This window comes from Lagenorhynchus albirostris, chromosome X, assembly GCF_949774975.1.
Source record: "Lagenorhynchus albirostris chromosome X, mLagAlb1.1, whole genome shotgun sequence".
NCBI lineage: Eukaryota > Metazoa > Chordata > Mammalia > Artiodactyla > Delphinidae > Lagenorhynchus > Lagenorhynchus albirostris.
In genome coordinates this window covers 71,835,512-71,850,618 of record NC_083116.1, presented here as the reverse complement: position 1 = coordinate 71,850,618, position 15,107 = coordinate 71,835,512, and the positions used below count along the sequence as shown (strand labels likewise).

The 15,107-nt window shown below is 41.1% G+C and overlaps 1 pseudogene; it reads left to right on the top strand.

The window, feature by feature from the left end:
- The first annotated feature begins 1,501 nt into the window (after positions 1-1,501).
- On the top strand, positions 1,502-5,287 carry LOC132513143 (sprouty-related, EVH1 domain-containing protein 2-like; annotated as a pseudogene).
- The last annotated feature ends 9,820 nt before the right edge of the window (positions 5,288-15,107 follow it).

Below are 15,107 nucleotides of genomic sequence, written 5' to 3'. Positions count from 1 at the left end.
AAAATAAACAACCCAATCCAAAAATGGGCAGAAGACCTAAATAGACATTTCTCCAAAGAAGATATACAGATTGCCAACAAACACATGAAAGGATGCTCAACATCACTAATCATTAGAGAAATGCAAATCAAAACTACAATGAGGTATCACCTCACACCAGTCAGAATGGCCATCATCAAAAAATCTACAAACAATAAATGCTGGAGAGGGTTTGGAGAAAAGGAATGCCTCTTGCACTGTTGGTGGGAATGTAAATTGATAACAACCACTATGGAGAACAGTATGGAGGTCCCTTAAAAAACTGAAAATAGAACTACCATACGACCCAGCAATCCCACTACTGGGCATATACCCTGAGAAAACCATAATTCAAAAAGAGTCATGTACCAAAATGTTCATTGCAGCTCTATTTACTATAGCCAGGATATGGAAGCAACCTAAGTGTCCATCAACAGATGAATGGATAAAGAAGATGTGGCACATATATATACAATGGAATATTACTCAGCCATAAAAAGAAACGAAATTGAGTTATTTGTCATGAGGTGGATGGACCTAGAGTCTGTCATACAGAGTGAAGTCAGAAAGAGAAAAAAAATACCGTATGCTAACATATATATATGGACCAAAAAAAAAAAAAAGGTTTTCTGAAGAACCTAGGGGCAGGACAAGAATAAAGACGCAGATGTAGAGAATGGACTTGAGGGGCGGGGGAAGGGTAAGCTGGGACGAAGTGAGAGAGTGGCATGGACTTAAAAGTACTACCAAATGTAAAATAGATAGCTAGTGGGAAGCAGCCGCATAGCACAGGGAGATCAGCTCGGTGCTCTGTGACCACCTAGAGGGGTGGGATAGGGAGGGTGGAAGGGAGACACAAGAGGGAGGGGATATGGGGATATATGTATATGTATAGCTGACTCACTTTGTTATACAGCAGCAGCTAACACAGCAATGTAAAGCAATTATACTCCAATAAAGATGTTAAAAAAAAAAAAGAAAAGGGAAGCTCCTCCTCTTGACGATGGTAAGAATCCCATATGGAGTATATCGGTGGAGTAGAGAGATGTAGCTCAGTGGGGTACCCTGCAGCGCCTCGCAGGCACAGCTCCTCCAAAACCGTGATTGGTCTGGCCTGGGTGGGGAAGGGGGGCAACCTGGGACTGAACCCCCTCCGGCAGCTGGCCCTCTCCTTCTCTCAGCACTCCCCGGCTCTCAGCGGCACACTTGTTTTTCCACCCAAATCACTCCCTTCTCCCCTCTACCCGCTCCCAAGTCCCCAGAGCCCCTGCCGGCCTCCACCCCCTGGCCCCACGGTGCTCAGTCCCCGCCCCCGCCACCTTGCCTATGCACCCCTGCCCAGGCGCTTCAGTCGCCTTGCTCTAGCCACCCCACCCCCAACCAAATCAGGCAATCTCCAAGATGTGAATAAAGCAGAGGGGGAGCGGACAGCAAAATGAAGGCTGCCCACCGCCACAGGACAGGTATGTAGGTGACCAGGAAAATGACCAAAGAAACACACGCAGGTGAGGACAGCTATATTGTGTGCGTCAAAGCTGTGGTTATGACCTCAGATGACTCCAGCGGGTGGGATGGTTTCCACAGGAAGGAAGGTGGGATCGGTAAGGTCACGCACCCGGATGACAAATCGGCTTTCTCATCCATGGTGAACGACAGAAAGACAGACTGGTGGTATTGGAACGCTATTTAAGAAACGAATTGGCCTACACCAAAGCCAACCCAATCTTTCATCATTGGAAGGTCAAACAATAGTAAGTTTTGACTTACTGTCTGAAGCCTTGAGTGAGGAAAGCAATCGAAGACCTTATAGAAAGCTCAACATCATCTTCCACCATCCGTAGTGAAGGTGAGCTTTGCGATGACGTTTTTACAACAGCTACAGACAGTTCTTCTATCAATAATCCGTCTCAGAAGAAGGAACAACTTATTCGGACAATTTCCTCCCTCACATCCTGTGAGCACCAGAGGATTTATACCCTGGGTCACCTCCACGACACATACCCCACAGACCATTATCACCTGGAACAGTTGATGGCAAGGCCCTACTGCCAGGTGAGCTTCCTGGACGACTAGGAGATCGTGCACATCAACCCAGGGAGAAGACCTGGATGACGCACACTACGAGGATTACCGGCGCCGGCGAGGGACAAATACCTGAACCCCTTGGAAGACGCGGGCTCGTACCTGCGCTTCGCCAAGGACAAGGTCCTTAAGCACGACTACAATTACCCCCATGAGGACTCCTCAGACTTTGGCATCAGCGCGGGGCCAGCATGATCAAGACACAGCCATTCCGGGGCAAGTCCCGGTGGTGGAAGGAGGACAGGGAGCGCTCCGAGTGGGCGGTGCGCGTACTGCCAGGACGCTTTCAACCATGAGGAAAACCAGAGGGGCCACTGTCAGGACGCGCCTGACTCCGTGAGAACTTTGCTTCAAGCGGTGAGCTGTATGTGGTGAGGACAGCATGCTCTATCACTGTATGTCGGACCCTAGGGAGACTATACAGACCTGTGCCTGTGCAATACGAGCTACGAGTTTTGCCTCCCGTGGATGGCTGTTACTGACTTGTGTTTCTTGGCCCCCTGTTCTTGCTGTTACCTACCCCTTCGGGCCTGCTACCACTGCGGAGTGATGTGCAGGTGCTGTGGAGGGAAGCGCAAAGCGGAGAAAGAGGGAGGTGGAGGAGGGGGGAGAGGGAGGGAGAGAGAATATGACCTCATCTTTATAAAAATTAATCATCGAGCTTCCCTGGTGGTGCAGTGGTTGGGAGTCCTGCCAATGCAGGGGACACGGGTTCGTGCCCCGGTCTGGGAAGGTCCCACATGCCGCGGAGCGGCTTGGCCCGTGATCCATGGCCCCTGAGCCTGCGCGTCTGGAGCCTGTGCTCCGCAACGAGAGAGGCCACAACAGTGAGAGGCCCGCGTACCACAAAAAAAAAAAAAAAAAAAATCATCGTATCTGTGTGCATAAATACACACACATGAAGAAGGTGTGAAAGGCTGCACAAATTGGTACCCTCAATGTTACAAGGGGAGGGGAGGGGAATATGAAAGGGGAGATTTTTAACTTTATCTTCTTGCATTTTTTATTTCACTTGTTACAGTGAGAACATACTGTATTTGTAACTTAAAAGAAAATTTCAATTAAATAAATTTTCGAGATAAATTTTTTCCCTCAAACCTAATTTTGCTCTTGTTCTCTGCTTGGGTGAACTGGTACCATCATTCACTTCCAAGACAAGAGACCTACAAGTAATTCTAGATCTTTCCTTTTCTGTAATCTTCCACCCTTCCACTTAATTAGTCACCAAATCCAGATTTTAGTTCATAAATATCCTTACCTTCCTCTAATTAATAAATCTTGTCTATTCTAGTTCCTAAATCTCTTTTAAAGTCCTTCCCCTCTTTACCATCCCTGCCAATAAGGCTTTTTTTAGTTCAGAACTTCATCATCTCTCGGTATTTCAATAGCCTTTAAAGTAATCCCCTGTTTGACTCCTCCATCCACTCTCTCTCATATAACGCTCTCAGAATTATCTTTCTAAACAGTTATAGTGTACCACTGTTGGGAGACAAATGAATACATTTTTATTTTAATAGGCATACTTTTTATTTTAATATTCATAAGAAAATATATTAAACTCATGATTTCAAAGATATTATTGCCTAGATTTAAGAAATTAAAATGGTGAAGGTAGAATATGAATAAGTGAAGTTGGAAAACATTGGTCTATAAGGATAAAGTCCACACTCCATGAATCTTTATGATCTAGTCCCATCCTACCTTTCCAACTTTGTCATCATAAATGTACCATTTCAATTAGGGAAAACTTTCTGATGGCCCCCAAACATGCCATGTTCTTTCATCCCTCTCTGCCCTTCCTCATGCTGTTCTCACTCATTCTGCTTAGTAAACTTTTCCTTTTCCTTCAATATTCAGCTCAAATATTTCTTCTGTGAGGATCTTTTTTTTTTTTGGATGTGAATGCTTATAGCAGCTTTATTCATAATTACTAGAAGCAACCAAGATGTTCCCCAGTAAGTGACTAAATAAACAAACTGTGGTACATCCAAATAACGGGATACTATTGAGGGATAAAAGGGAATGGACTATCAACCCATGCAAAAACATGGATGAATCATAAATATATATTTCTAGGTGAAAGAAGCCAGTCTGAAAAGACTACATACTGTATAATTCCATTTATATGACGTTCTAGAAGAGGCAAAACTATAGTGACAGTAAAAACATCACTGGTTTACAGGAATTTGGAGAAGAGGAGGAGGGTTGAATAGGTGAAGCACAGGGGAATATTCGTGGACAGTGAAACTATTCTCTATGATACTGTAATGGTGGATGCTTTACACGTTTTTCAAAAGCCATAGAACTTTATAGCACAAAGAGTAAAACTTAATATATGTAACTAAAACAAAAAATCATTTAGGAGATCAAGAGATACAAGGTCAGAATGCAGAATATGAAAAAAGAATCTGTGTTACAAATGTATGAAAGAACCTTCCTGAAGTGGGTGGGGGCAAAGGTGCAAACCTAAGTAACTTTGTAAATGAGTTGTGTCTAAGAATATAGGCAAAAGGGATTGTACATAGCACTCTATTCTGGTTGATAAAGTTGTTTCCCCTGAGGGTACAGGCTAGCAATTCTGAAACCACTATACATGTATACTGGAATTAAACAATTACGTACCTGATGGTGGATTATAGGGGCCAGTTTTCTTACTGTTGGAGTGAGAAGGTACAGATAAGCAAAGGGAAGAAGCTAAAATGATCCACAGGGTAATAGATATGAATTGGAGACATTAGTAAGAACTCATGTTTAGCTTAATACAGATACATGTATAAATATTTATATATATATGTTGTTAAATTAATTAAATAAGGAGGCCATTAGACTGATGTGGCTCTAATGCCATGGTGGCCTATGTAAGCAGGCCAGAATCTAAGCCTATAAACGCCTCAAGGTTTCAAAATCACAGCGATAAGGACAACCAATCACACACAGCCAACTAGACTTTAAGTAATAGCCAATCAATAATTTCCTTACTTTGCTTCTGCCTTTTCTCCACAAAAGTCTCTCCCCCCACCTCCTATAGTTAGAGCGACCCCAACCACCTCCAGTTTGGCGCTGCCCAATTCAAATTGGTTTTTACTCAAATTCCCCCAAATTTTAATATGCCTCAGCTTACCTTCCAACAGCTCTGGTGTCCGTAGAGGGAAATGAAGGAGACCCTGATGGTCCTCGGGAGCAATGAGCAAACAGGTGACGGCACCCGCTGAGCTCCTTGAGCCGCCCCCCTCCCACTGCCTCTGGAGGTGGTGGGCAAGCCACTACCCCTTCCCAGCTCCGCAGCCTTTGCATTATGAGCTTGTAGACTCCACCTGAGTTTCTTTTTTCCGGATTGTCTCCGGAAACCAGCAGGAGTCGACTGGGTCTGGCCCCAAAACCAGACTGGCTGAGGATTTTTTTACGGACAGCGCCCCCCACAGCACCTCTATTCTAGTACTTGCACTTTATAATATGGCAATTATTTGTTCATATTTGTGTGTTCCCCACCAAATTATGAACTCTTCCTGGACAGGGACTAAATCTTACCCAAATCCTTATCTCAAAGTCTCACCAAATACCTGGCCTAAGTAAGTACTCATAAAATTTAAGTTGAATGAAAAAATTGAAGTCTGGAACCTGGAGCCAAGGAGAACATTCCCTAATTCCAAATCTGCTTTACATGTTACTATAGCTTCCTGTCTTCTTTTAAATATCACCCTGGTCACCTAGAAAAGAACACAAAGGCCAGAGTCATAAAGGTTTCAGGGATAGGTACAGAAGAGATTAGAAGGGTTTAAGGTGGGGCCAAGCGGCACTAAGTTGACTATAATGTCGAGCCGTTTCAGTTTCTGTGGACCAAGCCTTCCTTCCTATCTTCCCTGTCTATCTGGTTTCTGACTATCTGGGGTGAGTTAAACCCACCAAGAATTTTGGCCTCAGCCTACCTCTGGGTAGCAAAAAGTGCCCTGGACAGGAGGTAACAGAATGGACATTGCTCTGCTGAGGTTTCATTTCCATGTTGACTTTGGAGCTCTCTGGACTGGTATTTCACTTCTAGATAAATCACAGTAGTTGTAAAAGTTGTTAGTGGTGGTGGGGGACAGAGAGACAGGCAAGAGAGGAGAGAGAGAACTAAGATTGACTATTATCATATAAACCTCACACAGAAAACATTTAAGCACTTTCACTTAAGGTCATCCCTAACAATAGCCCCACTTCCTGTAGGAATACTAACTGGGCAGGCAGAGAGAACTGGGGAAAGGCCGCAAGTCCCCGAAGTGACAGTCTTGGAGTGATCCCTCTATATGCCTGTTCTTCCCTTCATACTAAATATAACCGTTATGGTTTACCATCTCTGTGTGGTCTTTGGTTACAGCACCTTGACAAAGGAATTAAGTGCATAATTGGGTTGATGTTTCCAGCTTTCTAGGGGCTCCTTGTCTTGGGAAACCCCACAGATACACTCCCCACAATCCAAGAATAAGCAATATGGCATTGACCTGCCATAAAACTGTTAATATAAAAGGGTTTTTATTGAAAATTAGTTTTTGCTTTTTTAATTATTGTTTGGGGAGTAGGAAATGGTGCCAATAAAGAAGCAGTAGATAAAAAGGGAACCTAAGTCCCTTTACTAAGCTTTTCTTCCTTCAGCCACTTGATTCTGAAAGCCAGAAAACATTAAGCAAATGCGTGGACAGGGGTTGGGGGGTGGGGAATGGCTCACTATAGAAAATGTGAAGGTACATGGCAGACATAGGAACTACAAACCTGAGAGCTCACTAAGCATTAATATCCAATATTTTAGAAGATGCTTATCATTTTATTTTTTAATTTTTATTTTATTAGTTTTTTAAATAAATTTATTTATTTATTTTTGGCTGCGTTGGGTCTTCGTTGCTGCGTGAGGGCTTTCTCTAGTTGTGGCCAGTAGGGGCTACTCTTCGTTGTGGTGTGTGGGCTTCTCATTGTGGTGGCTTCTCTTGTTGTGGAGGATGGGCTCTAGGCACGCGGGCTTCAGTAGTTGTGGCACGTGGGCTCAGTTGTGGCTCACAGGCTTTAGGCGTGTGGGCTTCAGTAGTTGTGGCACGTGGGCTTAGTTGCTCCGCACCATGTGGGATCTTCCCGGACCAGGGATCGAACCCATGTCCCCTGCATTGGCAGGTGGATTCTTAACCACTGTGCCACCAGGGAAGTCCAGTATTCATTATTTCTAAAGTTGGAGTCACCAACATTGCAGATGATTAGATTCCACCTTGGGTTCTATCAGAGCCTAGCTGATCTGGAGGAATAGAAATACCCAATCCAGCACCCTCTAGCTTTCCTGTTTCACCTAAGAAGGGGTGGGGTGTGGAATGAAAAAGCACTTATAAAGATTACAGCCCAGGAAATAGGAATATAGAATCCTTCCCATCTTCTGATATCATACCACCACATCAGTAAGACTCGTGTATAAAACAGGGAATTACAATGGAAAGAACTGCACATCTCAGACCTTATTTAAGAAGGACTCTCTAGGGAAACTCAAAGATGACAGGGGAGACAAAAAAACAGACACTGTAGGAAATTTTACCTCTGACACAGCTACAGTAAACAGTAAACTCAGCCTAACTCCTAGCCAAATAAACATACAATCTCACACTACATGTCAATTTACCTGAGTTCCTTTTACCTAGTATATCATATGTCTACCTTTCAACAACATATTAAAAGGCATACTAAAAGGCAAAAAACACAGTATAAAGAGACAGAGCAAGCATCAGAACCAGACTCAGATATGGCAGAGATTTTGGAATTACCAGAACAGGAATTTAAAATAACTATATGCTAAGGGCTCTACTGGAAAAACTGGACAACATACAAGAACAGATGTGTAATGTAAGCAGAGAGAATGGAAACTCTAAGAAAGAACCAAAAAATAATGATAGAAATAAAAACCACTGTAACAGAAATGAAGAATGTCTTCTATGGGCACATCAGTAGATGAGACATAAATGAGGAAAGAATCAGTGAGTTTGTGGTATATACAGAATGGATAAATAACAAGGTCCTACTGTATAGCACAGGGAACTATATTCAATATCCTGTGATAAACCATAATGGAAAAGAATATTAAAAAGAATGTATATATATATATGTATGTATAACTGAGTTACTTTGCTGTACAGCAGTAATTAACACAACATTGTAAATCACCTGTATTTCAATAAAAAATAAATTAAAACAAGAATCAGTGAGTTTGAAGATATGTAAATAGAAACTTCTAAAAATGGAATGCAAAAAGAAAAAAGAATGAAAAAAGATGGAATATGAAAAAATTGTGAGACAATTATGAAAGGTGTAATATATGCATAAAGGGAATACCAGAAAGAGAAGAAAGAAAGAAAGGAACAGAGGAAATGTTTAAACTAATAATGGCTGAGAATTTTCCAAAATTAGTGACAGATAACAAACCACAGATCCAGGAAGCTCAGAGAACACCAAGCAGGATAAATACCAAAAAAAAAAAAAAATCTACACACAGGCAAATCATATTCAAATTACAGAAAATCAAAGACAAGATCTTTAAAGAAGTCAGGGTTAAAAAACACCTTACCTAGAGGTACAAGGATAGAATTACATCAGACTTCGCTTCAAAAACCATGCAAGCAAGAAGAGAGTGCAGTGAAATATCTAAAGTGTTGAAAGAAAAAACCCAACCTAGAATTCTGTATCCAGCAAATTTATCCTTCAAAAGATAACAACAAAACCAACCTAATTTAAAGATAGGCAAAAGACTTGAATAGACATTTCTCCAAAGAAGATATACAAATAGCCAAAAAACACATGAAAAGATGCTCAACATCACTAATCATTAGGGAAATGCACATCAAAACCACAGTGAGATACCACTTCATACCCATTAGGATATTAGGATGGCTATTATTTTAAAAAATCAAAAGATAATAATAAGTGTTAGTGAGGATGTGGAGAAATTGGAACCCTTGTGCATTGTTGGTGGGAATGTAAAATGGTGCAGTATAGAGGTTTCACAAAAAATTAAACATAGAATTACCATATGAGTCACCAATTCCACATCTAGGTATATACCCAAAGAGAACTGAAAACAAGAACTCGAACAGATATTTGTATACCTGTGTTCATAGCAGCACTACTCACAATAGCCAAAAGGTGAAAACAACACAAATGACCATCAACATATGAATGGATAAACAAAATGTGGTATATATATATATATATATATATATATATATATATATATATATACAATGGAATATTATTCAAACTTAAAAAGGAAGGAAATTCTGAACACGCTACAACATGGGTGAACCCTAAAGACAGAATGCTAAGTGAAATAAGCCAGACACAAAGAGACAAATATTGTATGATTCCACTTACATGAGGTACCTAGAGTTGTTAAATTCATGGAGACAGAAAGTAGAATAGTGGTTTCCAGGGGCTGAGGGAGGAATGGAGAGTTATTGTTTAATGGGTACAGAGTTTCAGCTTGGGATGATAAAAAAGTTCTGGAAATGAATAGAGGTGATGGTTATACAAAAATGTGAATGTAATTAATGCCACTGAACTGTACAATGAAAAATGATTAAAAGGGTAAATTTTAGGCTATGTACATTTTACCATAATAAAAAAGGGAAAAATGAGACAGATCTGTAATACGAACAAGGAAGTATTTCTACATAGTTTCTGTTGTAGAAAAACGAAAAGACATGTAGAAATACTGTTGTAATCTTAAAAGCCTATAAAAATTGCTTGTAGAAATGCTTTCTTTAGTTACCTCCCAGTTCTAAAGCTGTATCTTGATTAATTTGATTGTTTCCTATGTTTCCATTAATAACACACTTGTAAACCACTTCTACAGATGGCTAATCTCATCTCTTAGATGACAATTCTTATTAAAATTTCAGTAAGTAATTCTTTTTCCAAGTTTTTAGCTTCCAACATACTCATTATAGCACTAATTATTTTACCTGGCAATATCTATACACTAATCAATTCCCAGTGAGAATTGTAAGACAGTCATGTCCAGTAGCAAGAAGGAACAAAAAAACTAGAATCCCTAAAACAGATGGTTAGTGATACGCTTTCAAATCTAGAATGTATGGAAAATGAAAATGTGACTCCTTGGTGATTCCCAGAAGAAATAACATTAACATAATACACTGTGTGGCTTATCAAATAAGTACTGTAGAAACCTAACTGGGACCATTTGGAATCTGACAGATGAAAGTCTTGTGGAAGTGGTTAGATCGAGTTTGGCTCTATGCACAGCTATTACACACAGAAAAAAGGGCCTGAAGAACATATACCAAAATGCTAGTATTGATTATCTCTGGGGAGTAGGGTACCCAAGTTCTCTATCTTTTCTGTTTGTTTATCTGTATTTCCTGAAGTTCCTAAAATAAACATGTTAACTACTATAATAGAAAAACTCCAAACAATAAAATTTATTAAGGACGTCACCAAAATGGTGACATAGGAGACCCTGGCCTCCATCACCCAACAAAGATCAACAATTAGACAGCTATCCATTAACAAAAACAGCTGTGGGAGAGCTCTGTAGTCCAATTAAGAAACTTTGGCAACACAGTAGAAAAACAAAACCTGAGAATAACTGCCCAAGAAGAGAAAAAAGATAGGTTCATTTTGCCTGCATCATCACATCCCCCAAGTAAGCATTGTTCAGTACCAAGAGGGGTTTTCTCAGGTAGAGGGTTCCCCTCACCAGAAAAGGAAGAGTGGGATGGGCGATCAGTTTCCAGCCTTTTGGGCACCACATGAAGGTCCCACTTCAGTTTCATTCCACCCAGACCATCAAAACTGAGACATACAGAGATGGCTAGGAATAAGGAAAAAACAGGGGCTACCAATACAGTCATTCAGTGGCAGCAATCGCAGTTCACAGTGACCTGCCCTGCAGACAAACAGCAGATTCTGCCACTGAAGAAACTAAAGGCCAACCCAGCCGCTGAAGACCCTCTAAAGATTTCACCATCTTTGCTCCATAGGTACTCACATTTGCTGATGCTAGTCACTGGAGTCCCTCTCCACACACACCCCACCAGAGCCTGGAAACTATAAAACTCCTTGAAGAGAACATAGGCAGAACACTCTCTGACATAAATCACAGGAATATTTTTTTGGATCTGTGTCCTAAGGCAAAAGAAATAAAGCAAAAATAAACAAACAGAACTTTATTAAACTTAAAAACTTTTGCACAACAAAGGAAACCATTGACAAAATGAAAAGACAAACTATGGAATGGAAGAAGATATTTGCAAATGATATGACCAACAAGGGGTTAATATCAAAAAATATATAAACAGCTCATACAATTCAATATCAAAAATCAAGCAACCGAATTTAAAAAATGGGCAGAAGACCTGAACAGATAGTTTTCCAAAGAAGATATACAGATGGCAAACAGGTGCATGAAAAGATGCACAACATCACTAATTATTAGAGAAATGCAAATCAAAACTACAGTGAGATATCACCTCATACCCGTCAGAATGGCTATCATCAAAAAGTCTACAAACAATAAATGCTGGAGAGGGTGTGGAGAAAAGGAAACCCTTATATACTGTTGGTGGGAATGTAAATTGGTACAGCCTCTATGGAAAACAGTATGGAGGTTCCTCAAAAAACTAACAGAATATCAGAGATACCTGCACCCCAATGTTCACTGCAGCATTATTCATGACAGACAAGATATGGAAACAACCTAAGTGTCTATTGACAGATGAATGGATAAAAAAGTTGTGGGATACACACACAGACACAGACACAGACACACACAGACACACACACACACACATACATACATCCGATGGAATATTCAGCCTCAAGAAAGAGAAATTCTGCCATTTGCAACAACATGGATTAACTTTGAGGGCATTATGCTAAGTGAAATAAGTCAGACAGAGAAAGACAAATACTGTATGCTATCACTTATATGTGGAATCTAAAAAAGCTGAACTCATAGAAACAGAGAGCATAGTGGTGGTTTCCAAGGGCTGGGGAGTGGAGAAGGAGAGATGTTCAAAGGGTACATAATTCCAGTTATAAGATCAATAAATTATGGGTATCTAATATACAGCATTGTGATTATAATTAATAATATTGTATTATATACTTTAAAGTTGCTAAGAGTAGATCTTAAATATTCTCACCACAAGAAAGAAATGGTAATTATGTGGCTGGTGGTAATCATTTTGCAATATGTAAGTGTATAAAATCAACACATTGTACACCTTAAACTTATACAATGTTATATGTCAATTATATCTCAATAAAGCTGGAGAAAACAATTAACAGAGAGACAGTTCATTTTTTTTTGCATTTCTTTTATTTATTTTTAAAAATTTACTTATTTATTTATTTATTTTTTGCTGCGTTGGGTCTTAGTTGCTGTGCACAGGCTTTCTTTTTAGTTGCAGCGAGCTGGGGCTACTCTTCGTTGCGGTACGCAGGCCTCTCATTAAGGTGGCTTCTCTTGTTGCGGAGTACGGGCTCTAGGTGTGCGGGCTTCAGTAGTTGTGGCACATGGGCTCAGTAGTTGTGGCTCGCGGGCTCTAGAGTGCAGGCTCAGTAGTTGTGGCGCACGGGCTTAGCTGCTCTGTGGCATGTGGGACCTTCCCGGACCAGGGCTCGAACCCTTTTCCCCTGCATTGGCAGGTGGATTCTTAACCACTGTGCCACGAGGGAAGCCCAGAGACAGTTCATTTAATAGTAATTGAACTGAGTTGCATTTTCTAGTAGCTTTTTCAACTAAGGGAGTAAACAAAATCTTCTAGGACAAAGTAACACGGTAGATCAGACCCAGAGAGAGACTGATTGTACTCTATGATAAGTATTCTCTAGAATATAAAAGGAAGTTATGGACAGGAGTCCAAGCTTTTGTTCTCTTGTGTCTCTCTCTCTCTTGCCTCTTCTCTGGTTTTGTTCCACACTCTGAGCATCCTAAGCCAACTTATATGTGGTGGTCACCAGAAGATTCTGTAAGGAAGACTGTCTCTCTAGACTCTGTCTCTATCAATTTTCCCCTTTCACCTCTCTTTTTTTTTTTTTTTTTTTTTTTTTTGCGGTACGCGGGCCTCTCACTGCCGTGGCCTCTCCCGTTGCGGAGCACAGGCTCCAGACGCGCAGGCTCAGCAGCCATGGCTCACGGGCCCAGCTTCTCCGCGGACTGGGGCACGAACCCGTGTCCCCTGCATCAGCAGGCGGACTCTCAACCACTGCACCACCAGGGAAGCCCCACCTCTATTTTTAACATTTTCTTTTTTTTTTTTTATGGAACATTTTCTTGTCTACCTACAGACATACTTAACTTTCTCCACTCGAAACAAACTACAAACACTTATATCCACCCTATTTCATCACAAACTCCTATCCTTTCTCCCTCCTTCCATTCATAGCCAGATTTCTGGAAGGATTAGTCTATATCCACTGTCAGTACTTTCTCCTTTTCCATTCATTCAATTCACTACAGTCTGGCTTCTGCCAAGATTCCATAAAACTATAAAGGAAAGCTTCCTGGTTGCTGAATTCACTGGCTTGTAGTCACATTGCCTAAAGCTATTTATTGTTTTTATTTCTCAAAAGTTCTTCTTTTTGGTTTCTGGGACACTACCGTCTCCTCATTCTTCTTTCTTGCCTTTGTCAGACGCTCCTCTTCTGTCCAATCCTTACTCATTGGGGTTAAGAAGTTCATCTGCTTACACAGCTTCAACTATCAACTATACAGTGATAGATCCCCAACTTTTGTGTGTGTGTGTGTGTGTGTGTGTGCGGTACGTGGGCCTCGCACTGCCGTGGCCTCCCACTGCGGAGCACAGGCTCTGGACGCACAGGCTCAGTGGCCATGGCTCACGGGCCCAGCCGCTCTGCGGACTGGGGCACGAACCCGTGTCCCCTGCATCGGCAGGCGGACTCTCAACCACTGCGCCACCAGGGAAGCCCCTAGATCCCCAACTTTTTAATACTAGCCCCAAATTCCTGCTTAAGCTTTCCAAGTTACTTATAAACATCTCTACCTATAGACTACAAGGGTACCTTAAGCTCCACTGGTCTGAAATCAGACTTGTGTTCTCTACTGCCCCAATCCTCCACAATATATTGGATTCCTTAATTATATTCTCATTCTCAGTCACAAACCAGGTTCCCAAACTAGAAACCTTTGCTTTTGCCCCAACTACCTCTTCTTCCTAACCCTGCATATTCAATCAAGCAGCACGCAATTCTATTGATTCTACCTCAGAAATATAATTCTGCCAAACCTGGCCTGCACTGCCACAATCTGGGATCAGGCTCTTATAATAGTAGTTTGAACTACTTACTTACAACACCTGCTAACTAGTCCTGTCACCATTCCCTCCCCACTCCAGACCAGTTCAGCTTCCACACTGCTTTCAAAATGATCTTTACAAAACAAAAACAAAACCACTCTTTTGACTTCCAAATTCCTACAGGATAAAATCCAAACTCCTTGGTCTAGCATATTAGGATCCAGTCTACCTTATGAGCCTCACTTCCTACCCCACCACCAACTCCAGCTATGAAGCTTCTCACCATTCCACAAACACACCAGGCCCTTTTATGTCCTCATGTCTTAACACATTGTATTCCCTCTTAGAACGTCCTTCTCTTTCTTCCTCACCTGACAATGTCCTAGGTGTCTAAGAAGGGGAATTTGCTTTTTTCCCTACAGCATCTTCCACATGTCTGACATGTAGACAATCTGCAATAAATACCTATAGCATGAATGAATGACAGATTTCATGCTTCAACCTAACACTTCACCTTCAGCCATACAGAATTTCAAATCCCTGCATACATGCTATTACCTCCATGCATTTGTACACACTATAACCTTCTAACTCTCAGGGAAAAAATGTGTACATGTCTTCTCAGGAAACACAAACTAGCTATCATTTATTGAGCAGTTTTACTAAGAAATTTATGTTCATTAGCTTATTTTAATCCTCAATCAATACCGTCATATGGGACTT